At 41.0% G+C, this 13,510-nt stretch overlaps 1 pseudogene; it reads right to left on the bottom strand.

Annotated features, from left to right (window-relative positions):
* Nucleotides 1-11,737: 11,737 nt before the first annotated feature.
* LOC126984359 (uncharacterized) lies at nt 11,738-13,095 on the bottom strand (annotated as a pseudogene).
* Nucleotides 13,096-13,510: the final 415 nt, after the last annotated feature.

The raw sequence follows: 13,510 nt of genomic DNA, 5'->3' as shown, positions 1-13,510 counted from the left end.
GCAAAGGACAAATTGGAAATACAACTTAGGATTGAGTTGAAATCACAACTGAAGAAGTCACTTAAAGATTCCACTGGGGACAACACTAATTACACTACTAAAAACACAACTGAAGACTCAACTGAAAATACCACGGAAGACACATCTAGGGAAATCATTTGAAACACAACTGTGGACACCACTTTAAACGCAATTGAAGACAACTGAAGACAACCCTGATGACACAATCGATGGCACTATCTGATATACCAATGTAGACACCACCGAAGACATTTCATAAGTCATCGCAGAAACAACTCAAGAATATTGAAGTTGATGTACATTAATTTGTTTATCTATTTTGGTATTTTCTTGAGGTTTAGCTTCCTTATGTTTCTTATATGCATACTTTCCCATAGTGCCTAAATGGGGATTCTTAAATGCATCTGCATAATGTAGTAGGCTTTAACATGTTACTCTTCCGTCATTTTCATTTGAGATTATAATATTTATTAGACAATCAGTATGACATACGTGCAGGTTAGGCATTATGTAGAATAACATACTTGCGTTATCAGTCAGCAGCATGGTTCCTCAAGACAATTTTCTTCTCCAACGAAAATTTAAACACTATACTGTGTCTATACAGCCTGCAAATAATGAACTGTGTCATGTATTTGTCAAAAAACAAATATAACTAACGAATTAATTTCATTTCCTAACCTGATCTATCTTAACCAAGTCAAACCTACACATACCTAACCTGTGCCGTGGCACACGGGAGAGAAGACCAGGGCGACCCACTGTGATGTCATCTATCATTCCTCTCTCCGTGGTGTATGGGTTGATATTTCTTTCTTATTCTCACCAGTATGTCCTACAACAGTGGTGTTCAACCTTTTTGGCTGGCAGGGCCACATTAGATGGGCAATATGTGATGAGGGCCTCGTATTGCCTGCAATGTGAATACGCATAGTAATTAATATATTTTACACACTGATAACACTGATTATGTTGTGTATAAACTGTAACCTTCCGGATAGAGTCGTAATCAAAACACTTCTTACATAAATTGCAGGTCATGGGGAAATTAGCAATTATAAGCTTCAATAAAGTGAAGACCTACATACGAGCGACAACATTTCGCTATTGAGCAGGGAAAGGGGAAACGTGGAGCGGCTGCGGTGTGCCGGAAGGGTGGGGGAACTCTTTTGGGTAGGGGTCCAGGGGAGGTGGTTTGGAAGACGATGGGTAAGGGGAGAGGGATAGGAGTGGATGGGCAACGGTGGGAAAGGCCCGGAAGGGAGTGGTTGGGTAGGAGAGGGGTAGGGAGCCAGAGACCAGGGGCCGCATCCTCGTCAACTATTATTACTAAACTTGGTATTAACTTTCGACTTTACTATTAACCTCCCTCTCAAAGTGTATCCTCACCAACTATTAGCCTAATACCTAATATTAACTTCGGTATTAACTTGGGAGTGCTGGCGAGGACTTCTAAACCCTTAATAGGAAAGTTAATAGTAAATCCTAGACCCAGACCCATATCAACATGGCCGCCGGAGTTCCTCGCCCAGCCCACCTCCGCAATTTTAGAATTGGAAAGGACTCTTTGGAACTGTATATCGATAGTGAACTTGTCAAGAGATACATATTAGACCGTGCAGGAATGGAATATGTGGCTGATTTGGTGAGAAGAGAGCTACAAGATCCAGTTTAGAGGGAGCATTCCTTCACCCCGGGGTTGAAAGTGATTTTGACTTAAAGATACTTGGCTACAGGAAAAATGCAGCAGTGTTCAAGTGATGAGTTTGGGGTAAGCCAGAGTAGTCTAAGCAGGGTGATTGCGGAAACTCTGGCCGCCCTCAGTGCCCCGTAGGTAGTCGGGAGGTTTATCCAGTTTCCCTTGATAGGGCGGAGATCCGTGAAGAGCAAGCAGAATTTTACCAACTTGCACATTTTCCCGGTGTTGTGGGAGTGATAGACTGCACCCATGTGAAAATAATAGCACCAAAGGAAAACGAAGCAGTTTATGTGAACAGAAAAAGAAAAAAAACTTACATAACTTGAATATACAATTAGTGTTTGATGCCTTTGTTATTGATTAAAATGTTAAATATTTGATTAAAGGAAAACGAAACATGAGGAAAAAAACTTTTATTTGTAGCAGAAAGGTACACACATGCAAATAAAAAAGATGACATTAGAAATGCATTAAAATGTAATTTAAAATATGATTTATAATTATTGTTGTGCTTTAAAATCGAGTTAGAAAAACAAATTACTCCTGCCGGTCATTCGTACGGAGGTAATGGTGGTAAGAAAGCTTGTTAGTGACGTCTGCGAGTGTGAGGGAGGAGGAACGAAAGATCGAGGCGACAACATCGCGTACATCATGACTTATGAGTGAAGTAAAACGAGGTTACTTGGTTTCTGTTTACAAAGTTCCAAGAGGAAAAACAACTTTATTGTGAATTCAGTGTATACTTTTCTTTAGTATTGTGTTTACTGAGTGAATTGGTGACCAATCTGTTGCTATTTGTGTCTTGCTTGAAGATATTCATCATTGGATTCAAAGCTATGGCATTAACGTGCAATAGTCATAACAAGATACGTAGTTATTAATTATATATGTTAACCTATTTATTTTCATGAGATAATGGTATGACCACTGAAAAACATAGCTTTTTTATCTTGGCTCCATTACAAATTCAGTATATAATTACTCATGTATTCAATAAAGTAGTGGAATCCAGTTTTCAGCATCATTTATTATTATGCCAATTAGCACTCAGCTTGCAAACACGCTTAGGTTTATGTTGTCTGCTTGGGTCGCACTTAGGTGAACACTTTACCAAGTGACCTAAGATTACTCAGTGCTACCATATAGGTACTATATCTTTGATTGTGAGTGAATCAGAGAGCACTAGAGAGCAGCATGAGTCTAATTAGGTGCTAATGAATATCCTTCCTGCATCACAGACTACATAAAATGCTAATATGATCGGTGCCTAAAGGTTCTATAAGCTAATGATGGTATATATATATATATATATATATATATATATATATATATATATATATATATATATATATATATATATATATATATAAAACTGTCTGCCCTAAAGTCCCTCCCACTTTTGAAGTCCAAATGACGCCCCTGATTGTAACAAAGTATCTTGTAACACCAACGACTGGGTGCCGGTGAAAATCTTCTCATTAAACATTGAGATATTAATCTAGGGAGCTCAGAAAAATCTGAGTTAGAGAGTGATGGCTGCGGGGATTGAACCAGGGACCTTCGACATACAAAGCCATGTCTCTGTCAGTCGAGCCAATAAAGGTAAAGTAAAGTTGGGGGCATACACTGTAGCAGCACGTGGTCTCGGTGCTCATCTCCGTAACATTGGCCCTTGAGCCTGTGGTGGGAGGGAGCTCATTACCCCGGGACACAGGGCCAGTGTGACATCCAGGTTACCACAGTTTCCCCAGGTTTCCCCAGGTACCCATTTATCGACCAGCCCGAGAGGGAGGATGATCAGCTGGGTGAGCTGCACGCCGACTGCCCTGGCCAGCATTCAAACCCGGGCCCGCGGAGTAGAAGCCAGGCACGCTGACCACTAGACCACGGAGGCGTATTGGCGCCCAATCTCAAGTGAACCCACTCACAATGGCACACAATTTTTTTTTTGGTAAATTTTTTACGTTGAATGAATTTGCTAACCATGTGTCTCGAAAAACAGTAGAGATTTTTTGTCACTCCTTCCACCCTAATCTCCTCAGAAATAAAATAAAAATAGTGACAAAATCATAGCCTTGAGGCAGTAATATTCAGCCCCAGCATCGAAAAATTATGCTGCTGCCCTATGAAAGGCATCTCTTAACTCCGATGAAGTAGGTGGTGACTGTGGTGGAGCAGCTTCATTGTCATCCCTTGCAGTGGCAGGTGCCATTGGGCCAACAGATGATGAAGCAGTGGCAGGTGTCATAGGGACAGCAGATGTTGAAGCAGTGGCTGTTGCCGGAGCTGCTGATGGTATATTTTCCACAAGTAATGAACAATGTGCTGGGATGGTCTCTAGTAATACAGCAGCAGGGCTGAAAAAAAGGGTCATATATTAGTCATGATTAATGAATGTAATTCAAATAGGTAGTTGAAGAAAAAGGGTCATAAAGGTGAAATATTACTTATTAACATAAGTATTCCACTATTTGTTATTGGTTGTAAAGTAATTGACTGATAAAGTGTGTATCTACAAAGAATATGAATTTAAGAGTTATTAATAAATTGTTTTAATGAACATTTTAAAGTTTTTTGCCAAAAACATACAGGCCAATCAATATATCACTGCTGCTTGACTGCTGCTGCTGTCCTATCCCTAGCACATCATCAGCTGTGTCAATGCTGAATGGCTCTGGTACCCCTTCAAATACATGGGTAGGCGGTGGCTGAACAGATAGCAAGACGGCCCCGCGTTCAGGAGGACGCGAGTTCAATCCCCGACCGGTGCCACCAAGCTGGGATTTTTCAGCCGCCGCCGAGTGGCTTAAAACTACCCACATGCTGTCCAGAAGACTACCTATCAACCCGGACTCTAGATTCTAGGATTTAAGATGAGCTCCGGGAGGGCAGCATGAGCCAATGCAAGATGGCGCCACTATAAACACTCGCCTGCGCCAGAACGGGCTAGGCCGACCATCAGGACCCACCGGGAAGAAGCCTTGGACCGACCATCAGGATCCACCGGGAAGAAGCCAACCGGTGCAATAGGCCAAGACGTAAAAAAGAAAAAAGAAAAAAAGGAAAAAAGAAAAAACAACAACATGAGACGACCAGCCTATGACGGGTAAACCAGTGTATGCTGTGAAGCCTTGGTGCGGAAGTTCCCTGTCTGAACTGTGCAGCTAATCCCCCATGCAGTGAGGGCAGTGAGGGCCTCTTTTACTCCCTCAGGGGCTGTGCAGCTGAGAGAGTGGTGTACATGAGTGTGAATGTGTGAGTGAGTGTGTGCCTGTCTTTGCTACCACCCTTCATTGGGGGAAGACAGCCAAGGTATTTAGATAGATTGATAGTCATTGACAGATGAACATTAAAAAAAAAATATCTATATCAAATATGCAGTTCACTGCTATGAACTTATTAACTTTAAGCTGAAATAAAGGCATTGTGGCCAGTATAGCTGCATTCTGTGAGCACGTACAAAACTAATATAAGTTTTACATTTAAAGACATAACAACTAAAAAAAATTACCAGTCTGCTGCTGCTCATTCTTGCACTGGGCAATGCAAGGCTTTGATTTTTGTTGTACGTTGTACCAACGCCTCTCACAGTCATCCTGCGTACGGGGTCCACTCCCAGGGAAGGCACTGTCAGGGTATAAATGTGAAGCAAGTTTCTTAATCGTTTCACTATGGCATGCTATTTATTTCCCATACCTTCTCTAATAACATTTAGTACATGCTGTTATGGAAAACTAAATCAGTACCGGTATTTTATTTACATACATCATAAGACATTAACTTTTTCGTTGTTATGAACATGGCCATAAATACTGCTTTTCATTACCTACTTTTCTAAAATGCTTTTCTCTAAGTAGGAGGATATTACACAATACAGCTATACAAAAAAATTCAAAGCATTAACCTTAATTTCATTCTTTTGAGTACTTCTAACCTAACATTATATCACCAGAAACTGTTTGACCAATGCTATCAAAATAATATTTTAATCCTACTTTTCCATTCTCATCAAATCTACCTATTCCGATATAGTCTGAACATAAAATACTTGTAAAAGTGTTGAGAGTCTGGCATGCCCAACCCCCCCCCCCAAAAAAAAAAAAAATCTATATAAAGAATAAATAAAATAACAGGTAAATATGACTTGACTCTCTTATACTAACCCCCTTTCCACCCTAACAAACTTGGGGACCTACCATGTTAGGTTAGGACGTGTTTGGTAGGACATGTTTAGCAGGAGTTGGTTTAGTTATGTTAGATTGTTGAGGGAGTGGGGGTTGCAGCAGAAATGGTCATGATGATGCTATTCACATGGAGCAGTAGGAAAAAGTATGTCCTGTTTGGAAACTCTGTGGTTGTGTTCGTATACAAAAATACCCATTTGACGAGGTTAGGTTAGTTTGCAAGTTACTTGAATCATGAATATGTGAATAGGCTATGTAACAACAAAAATAAACCATTAACCTTAATTTCATTATCATGAGTACATTCCAATCTAACATTATATCACTATAATCTGTTTGACCAATGCTATAAATATACTATTTTAATCTTACTTTACCATTCTCATGAAACCTACCTATTCCCATATAGTCTTGACATAAAGTTCTTGTAAAAGTGTCCATAGTCTGACATGCCTAGCACCCCCCCCCCAAAAAAAAAAAAGATATATAAAGAATAAAATAAGAGCAAATATGCCTTAACTATCTATACCAACCCCCTCTTCCCCCCCAACAAGCTTGGGGACCTGCCATGTTAAGTTAGGATGTGTTCGGTAGGACAGGGCAGGTTTGACATGGTTAGGTTTAGTTATGTTAGGTTGTTGAGGGAGAGGGGGTTGTGGCAGAAATGGTCATAATGAAACTATTCAGATACAGAATGAAAAGTTATGTTCTGTTTGGAAGGTCAGTGGTTGTGTTATTATGCAAAAAATACCCAATTGATAAGGTTAGGTTAGTTTGTAAGCTAATTGAATCATGAATATGTGATTACCAACCTTGTTACAGCTTCTGCCACTTCAGTCCACGCTCTCTTCTTATCCTCAGGGGTGATACTCTTCCCATAACACCCTCTGATTGTACGTATTTTTTCATGAATTTGATGTAAGAAGACCGTTTCATCTGGCGACCAATTAAACTTATTCCTTTTCTGTGCTTGTTTTCCGGCCCGTAGATGTGCTAATTGTGACAGTTGACGTGGTTATGGTGCGGTAATCTCAGCAGAGCAAGTTGTGACGAAGGAGGGGAGATAAGGGTATTGACGAGTGACGAATTAAAAGAAGCCTTTGAGGCTTCTTCGATCTGCCACAAAACTCAAGATTTTCTTCTGTTTGCCATTTATTATGTTTTTGTTGTATATTTATACATGTTTTCTATCTGCAAACCTTTATTTCTTTATTTTTTTTTAAATATTCACTTAATTCATGTCGGTTGTTTACGTTTTGCACGGAGGCGTCCTTAGCAACGAGCCCGCCATAAAGAAGACGAAGAAGAAGATAATAGTAGCCAGGATTTGTTAATACTTAAACTCAAAGTTGACAAGGATAGCTTTTACTCTTAATAAATTGAAACTATTAACTTTGATAGTAACTTAAAGGGTAAAAGTTACTAGCTTGTGAGGATAAGGGTCCAGGACTGATTGAGAGGAGAAGGGGGTGGGGATGAGAGGGCAGGGACACGAGCGAAGGGAATAGCGAAGCAGGAGAGAATTAAAAAAAAATCCTAGATTAGCCTGTTTTCAAGTGAAAAAAAGACAAGGCGCCAAAGTCTCAGCCCAAAAGCCAAGATCTAGTAAAAAAAAGCCAAGGAGTGGCAACGCTGGTCACGCCAACAAAATCAGTGAGGGTAGCCAGAATTCAGGCTGCTATAGTCCATCGACTCTAACTTGAGCCCTATGGCTTGGGCCAGGGAAACCTCCATTGCTTACAGATCTAGCGATGACCCGCGCATGGCAATTTTTCTCACTGTTAGTCTGTCAGATATCTCTTTATTTTATATATATATATATATATATATATATATATATATATATATATATATATATATATATATATATATATATATATATATATATAATACGACTGCATAATGTTATGAAAGGCTTGGGATTAAAGGGAAAGAAAACGTCACGTCCAAGGGCTCAAGTTAAAATTGATAGACTATAGATGTGCAATTGCCTTTTTATCACTTTAATACAATAACAACAACAAAAGTTAGCATATAATAAGATATTCAGTAATATGAATCATAATATAATTTATATTGCTGCATATCATTGAAATATAATGTGAACAAATAGCACGTATTATGATAGTGATAAGAAGATTAGTTTTTAGTTACTTGCCGAGGGCCGCATTAAACTTCTTTGAGGGCCGCACGCGACCCTCAAACAGTGGGTTGAGCACCCCTGTGACCTACAACATTCCGAGCTACCTTTGATCCTATCAAGGCTACCCTTTTAACTGCTTCCTCACCTCGCCCTGGGTTCTTAAGATGTTATATAGTCTATGTTGAAAAAAACACGACGCTGCACTACTGGTTTAAAAAAAAAAAAAAAAAAAAAAAAAACGAACCGCACCTTTTCTTCCTATGATAAAAAACACTTCACATATACAATATTTTTTTCTATTTGTATGGATAATACCTAATTGTATATGTACACTTTATAGAAGTCAGCACACTCCGTTTCATGAATCATTTATCGAAAGTTTGAAGTTTGCTTTCAAAGGACTCTTATAACACTTACTGGCTGCTACAAGGTTGTTTTCCTTGGGGCAGTTATATCTTACAGCAAAGGACGCAGTTCAAGGGCAAAAAAGAAAAAGCCCGCTAGGGAGGGGAGGTGTCTCGAGACTCTCCTGTTGAAAGAGGTAGAGTCGTAAGCAGGAGGACATACAGGTGAAAAGATTGTTCCAGAGTTTACTCATTGCATAAGGGATGTGGACATTATTTGATAAGCAAAAGTAGACAGTCGAGTGTAGCGGTGTCGCGGCAAAGGTGGAGGCATGTAGTTAGCAAGTTCCGAAAAGCAGTCAGCATGAAAATATCGATTGAAGATAGTAAGAGACAACATGTCGGCGGAATCTTAAGAGATAGAAGACTGTCGGTAAGAGGAGAGGAGTTGAGCCGAAGACTATTGTAAGAGGAGGGGAGCTGAACAGAAGGGCCTCATATTCTACTCAGTCCAAAACAGCTGTGTGTGCGGAGACCCCCCAAACATGAGATGCTACCTGACCAAGAGAGGGTAGTTCAGTGAACTAGGGTCCGTTGTCTAAATATATAATGTTAACACGAGGGGTTCAGGTTGGAAAACTCACAACAGAAAGGTAAGGAAGAAATGAATCAGTGCAATTATATTACAGTTCAGTCACACATCTTTCATACACCCTACAATCACTCATACTTACATGCAAATATAAGAGACGCACCACGGTGTCGGATACAGTTACGATAAACGGTAAACACTTAGAAGTGGACTTGGGTCTGCTGTGGTTTGTTCACCTTACTTGCCACCTGGATTATCCTACATTGTGCGAGGGACAGGAGGAGCGATGAGACCGATTAGAGAGAGAGAGAGAGAGAGAGAGAGAGAGAGAGAGAGAGAGAGAGAGAGAGAGAGAGAGAGAGAGAGAGAGAGAGAGAGAGAGAGAGTGTGTGTGTGTGTGTGTGTGTGTGTGTGTAAGATTTATCCGTAATGTGGAAACGGGCCTTTGTCACATGGATTAGAGTTTGGAGTTGGCCCTCTATAACCGCGGGTTATCTCCAGTGGAGGCTGGCTCGAGACAGTGAGTGAGAGTCCGGCTTGTTTCGAACAAAGACGGATTCGGAGCGGTAAGTGAGAGGCCGACTCCGAATTTAGACGGTTCGAACATTGAAGGTAATATTTATTTTGTGTGTGTGTCAGGTTTGAGTGGGGCGAAGCATCAGGTGACCCTAACCCCCCCCCCCCCCTTACCCCCGCTGAAGACGACTTAACCAGGAGTAGAGTTGTAGCGGAGCTCAAGTTCTTGATAGTGTATCAGCCATACAGTTGTCAGATCCCCTGTCGTGGTGGATTGCAATGTTGTATGGCTGAAGGTAGAGTGACCATCGAAGCAGACGGTGGTTGGTGATTGAAGTGCTTGAAAGAAGGATAAGTAGGTGTGGTTCATGTTGATCTGACTTGCAGGCGAATGGGCTCGGAGTGCTGTACTTTGCTGAAGGATATCCATTTGGGCTGAGGGCCAGGTTGCAGGATGGAAAACATCCCGCCGTTCATCACAGGGCGGATCCGGGTGGTATATGGCGTCCGTGTGGGGTAGGAAGGGTTTCACTCTCAAGCCTGCGTTCTGCAGCCTTGTCAACACCGTCTGGGTCAGTGGGAGGGAGAGCGGCCAGGTATCTTAAGGAGACGGAGTGGTAAATGTATTGATTTGTTGAGCCCTGTCTGTTAATGGTAATAACCTTTTGTTGGATCGATCTGTCACAAACCGTGCTTGTCCTACTTCGTCACTGAGATCGTCTACTCGGGGCAGAGGGTAAGCGTCTGGTATGGTTACCGAGTTTACCGTACGGCAGTCGGTCGGTCGGTCCGCTTTCCTTCGGGGTTAGCCGACACGAGGAGACTCAAGAGGAGTGGCTGATGACGAATGGCTGGTGTTGTAATTGCGATCTACGTCTTACATACGGTCCCATCTGTGGATGTAGTCTGCAGGGGCTGTTACGGATGGTGGAGGTGCCACAGATTAATTTTCCGTTTTGATTAGCAGGGTTACCTACATTGTCTGGTTCGTTTCCGAAAAACGCGGGAGCGAGAATGTGTGGTGTGTCAGGAAGGTGACAGCTGTTTTAGGCGTTTGTGTTGATTGTGTAACCTAACCGAGTGAGGTGATCTTTTCTCATCTTCCTTTATGACATTATTGGGCCATGGGTTAGACAATGATGGTCTCTCGAGTCAGGGGCAGAGGCAGGTAGGCATGTTTTATGAGACATAAGCAGGTTACGTGGATTAGTTGAGTGGGCTGACACAGTGGCACACACACACAAATGACCTCTATTAAGACAAGACACAAGCGCACACACACACTCATGAAGAGGTAAGCATATATAAATACGTTCATAACTTACACACATAGTATATGCATGGATATATCAGAAAATAATTAAATACTTACGAACGTCTTTAAAACGTTAAGTTTCCCTTGTTTTGTTAAAACAAGCCTTACCGAAGCCAGTGGGACGAGTTAATCTTTTCGCGGGATTCATATATCCGTCGAAGGTACAGGTAGCTCTTTTCAATGAGTGATGCAGGCCAGTCTCGTCGAGTTTATATAGAGACTAAAATAGGTTCCAAATAGAAGTGAATAGTCAACTCTCCTCCCATATCCCCCTCCCCATGCAGCTATCGCGTCCTTCACTCTCATTTTTTATAACGCGTTTCTCTTTCAACCCTCACGTGGTCCGACATCGCATATTTCTCGTTGGCAATCTGCTTTATTTGCATATATACAGAATGTCCTTTTACAGTTGGGCATTCTAAAGAGGCGGTAACTCAAATGGGTTATTAATTTATCGTTATAGAGAAACATTTTTTTTTAAATGTCCCGTGTATACATTGCATGACACGTTGTAGGTCATAATAACTAAGTAAACAGCAGAAGTACATACTGTATATACCGCACACCAGTGAATATAACCCCTGGATTCGGTATGCTAGCCGACGCACCGTGATATTCGGACGAGTTTGTATATAGTTTTGTAAAGCAGATGAAAGCAAGCTCGGATGTAAGTCATAGCTGTCAAAGTATCCTATTATGCTTGATCCATTATTAATATATACAGTTATCCAGTGTTCAAGTTGTTGAGTAGAAGAAGCTTTAGACTTCTGCGTAAGAAGAATAAATACGCAAGGTTTTAGCTTGCTTTCGGAGTATTGGAGTACGTCGCGTGCTCGTTCCTCTGTATGGCAGCCTAGAAAAATCGTTCTGTCACCTAACACTCCTGTGAGACCTAGTTCTATCTCATATACTTTCATATTGACTTATGCACGCACAATGCACCTCACGTGACGATGACTGTCTATTTCTAATATACCCGTGGTCTCCGCAAAGAGCATGACAATGAGATTTTTACTTGACCCTTTTTTAAAAAGCTAGATTAATTCGTAAATTTCCCGATCTTTCAAGAAGAATTCCATTACGCACATCTTCAGGTACAAAGCTGAAAGCACATACGGTTCTTCCTGCCTTAAAGGTGTGGAAAGGTAGTGCGTTACCCGTTTCTAAATCTAGCGATTCAATGGTAGTGTAGAACAGTCTTACGGTGTGATGTGGAAAGTCACTTCGAATATTATATACCGTAGACCCATTTATGGTAATGTGAACCTGAGAGAGGTCAGCGTGGGTAAAATATAAACCATTTTTCTCAAAGGAACCTTGTAAACTGTCCATTCCCACAATTGCCATACAAAGCTCTGTGGAATAATTTATGCGAAGGGTAACTCGGCTACAAGACTCGTTTGATTTACACCTAACACATACGTTTTATACAATGACCTATTATATGTATATTGCATGGGTTTCAACATCAGAGAATGGTTGAGTGACTCCAAGGCCGCCGAGTAAGGAATGACGCGATCAATCCAGAGACGGGCCGAGTTAACCTTGAAACGAAAGCCATCACCAGGCTGGTGTGTATTTAGTATCCAATTTTTTTTGGCTAATTCCAAGCGTACTCTCAGGTCAACTGAATCCAATAAGTATGAATCAATGCTGGCGATGTCCATGAATAGAGGTCCTGTTATAGACAGACCCTGTTCTTTATAGGACGAAATTATTTCTTTCTCACGTTTGTTTCCCCTTATAAAATAGTCTTCATCATATATTTCGACTATCCCCTTTGCATGGTCATAGTCGCGATGGTAGAACGCAGTTTGTCCAATAGAATCGAGTTTGTCCTGGGGGAGTTACGTAATCATTTTGATATAACTGTGGTAATCAAAAAGGGGGTTGGATTCGACCATTTGTTCATTAAGATAACACGTGCATGCTTTGAAGATAGTGTTTGAGAGACCGTTAGCAAATGCAAACTGATAGAGTCTTCAAATTCTTTTCCGTCCGCCTTCGACACACTGCACTGAAGGTCGATGGTTAGGGTAGAAAGGTCGAGAAATTGACCCGAAACTCCAGCTACTCTAAATTCTATGTAGTTATCTGTAACGCCGTCATTTGCCTCTTCCAAATTAACGGGGAGGACGTCTAACTTATTCCTCGCCGCAATGGAACTTTCTATTAATCGTGACTTTGTCACGCGTGGAAAGGACTCTGTGACTGTGGCTGTGTATTCCTTAAGAGGGGTGGAGACACCCCCACCTTGTACGTTTACTCCGTAATCGCTCATCTTCTACGTTAAACTACAGGAGTATTGCTAAATATGTCGTTTTTATAGCATACCCTTGCAACCTCACGTCGCAGTTGACTTTTTCTCCCCGTTTTCTTTTTCTTTTTCCGTCGATTCGTTCTTCCACCTCCACGGGCCACTCGTTTCCCCACACCCTTTAACGCTGTTAAACCCCTTGATTTTAAGGCGCACGACGAGGTCAAAGTGACATATTACTCCAATCATCATGAAATTTTTTATGGTTTGAGTGCAGTACTTTACTGATCATTCACCTACAATATCAGGATGATATCTTAAAAGAATATTTTTTTTCCACTTTTTATGTAAATTTACTACTCATTTAAAAAGGGGTGAGTTTTTGTGTTTTTATTCCGATTTTAGTTTTCTTTATATAGAATTAAAGAATGAACATTCC

The sequence above is a fragment of the Eriocheir sinensis genome, chromosome 57 (assembly GCF_024679095.1).
Source record: "Eriocheir sinensis breed Jianghai 21 chromosome 57, ASM2467909v1, whole genome shotgun sequence".
Lineage (NCBI taxonomy): Eukaryota > Metazoa > Arthropoda > Malacostraca > Decapoda > Varunidae > Eriocheir > Eriocheir sinensis.
The sequence above is the reverse complement of the archived record's forward strand: the minus strand, read 5'-3'. Positions and strand labels throughout refer to the sequence as shown.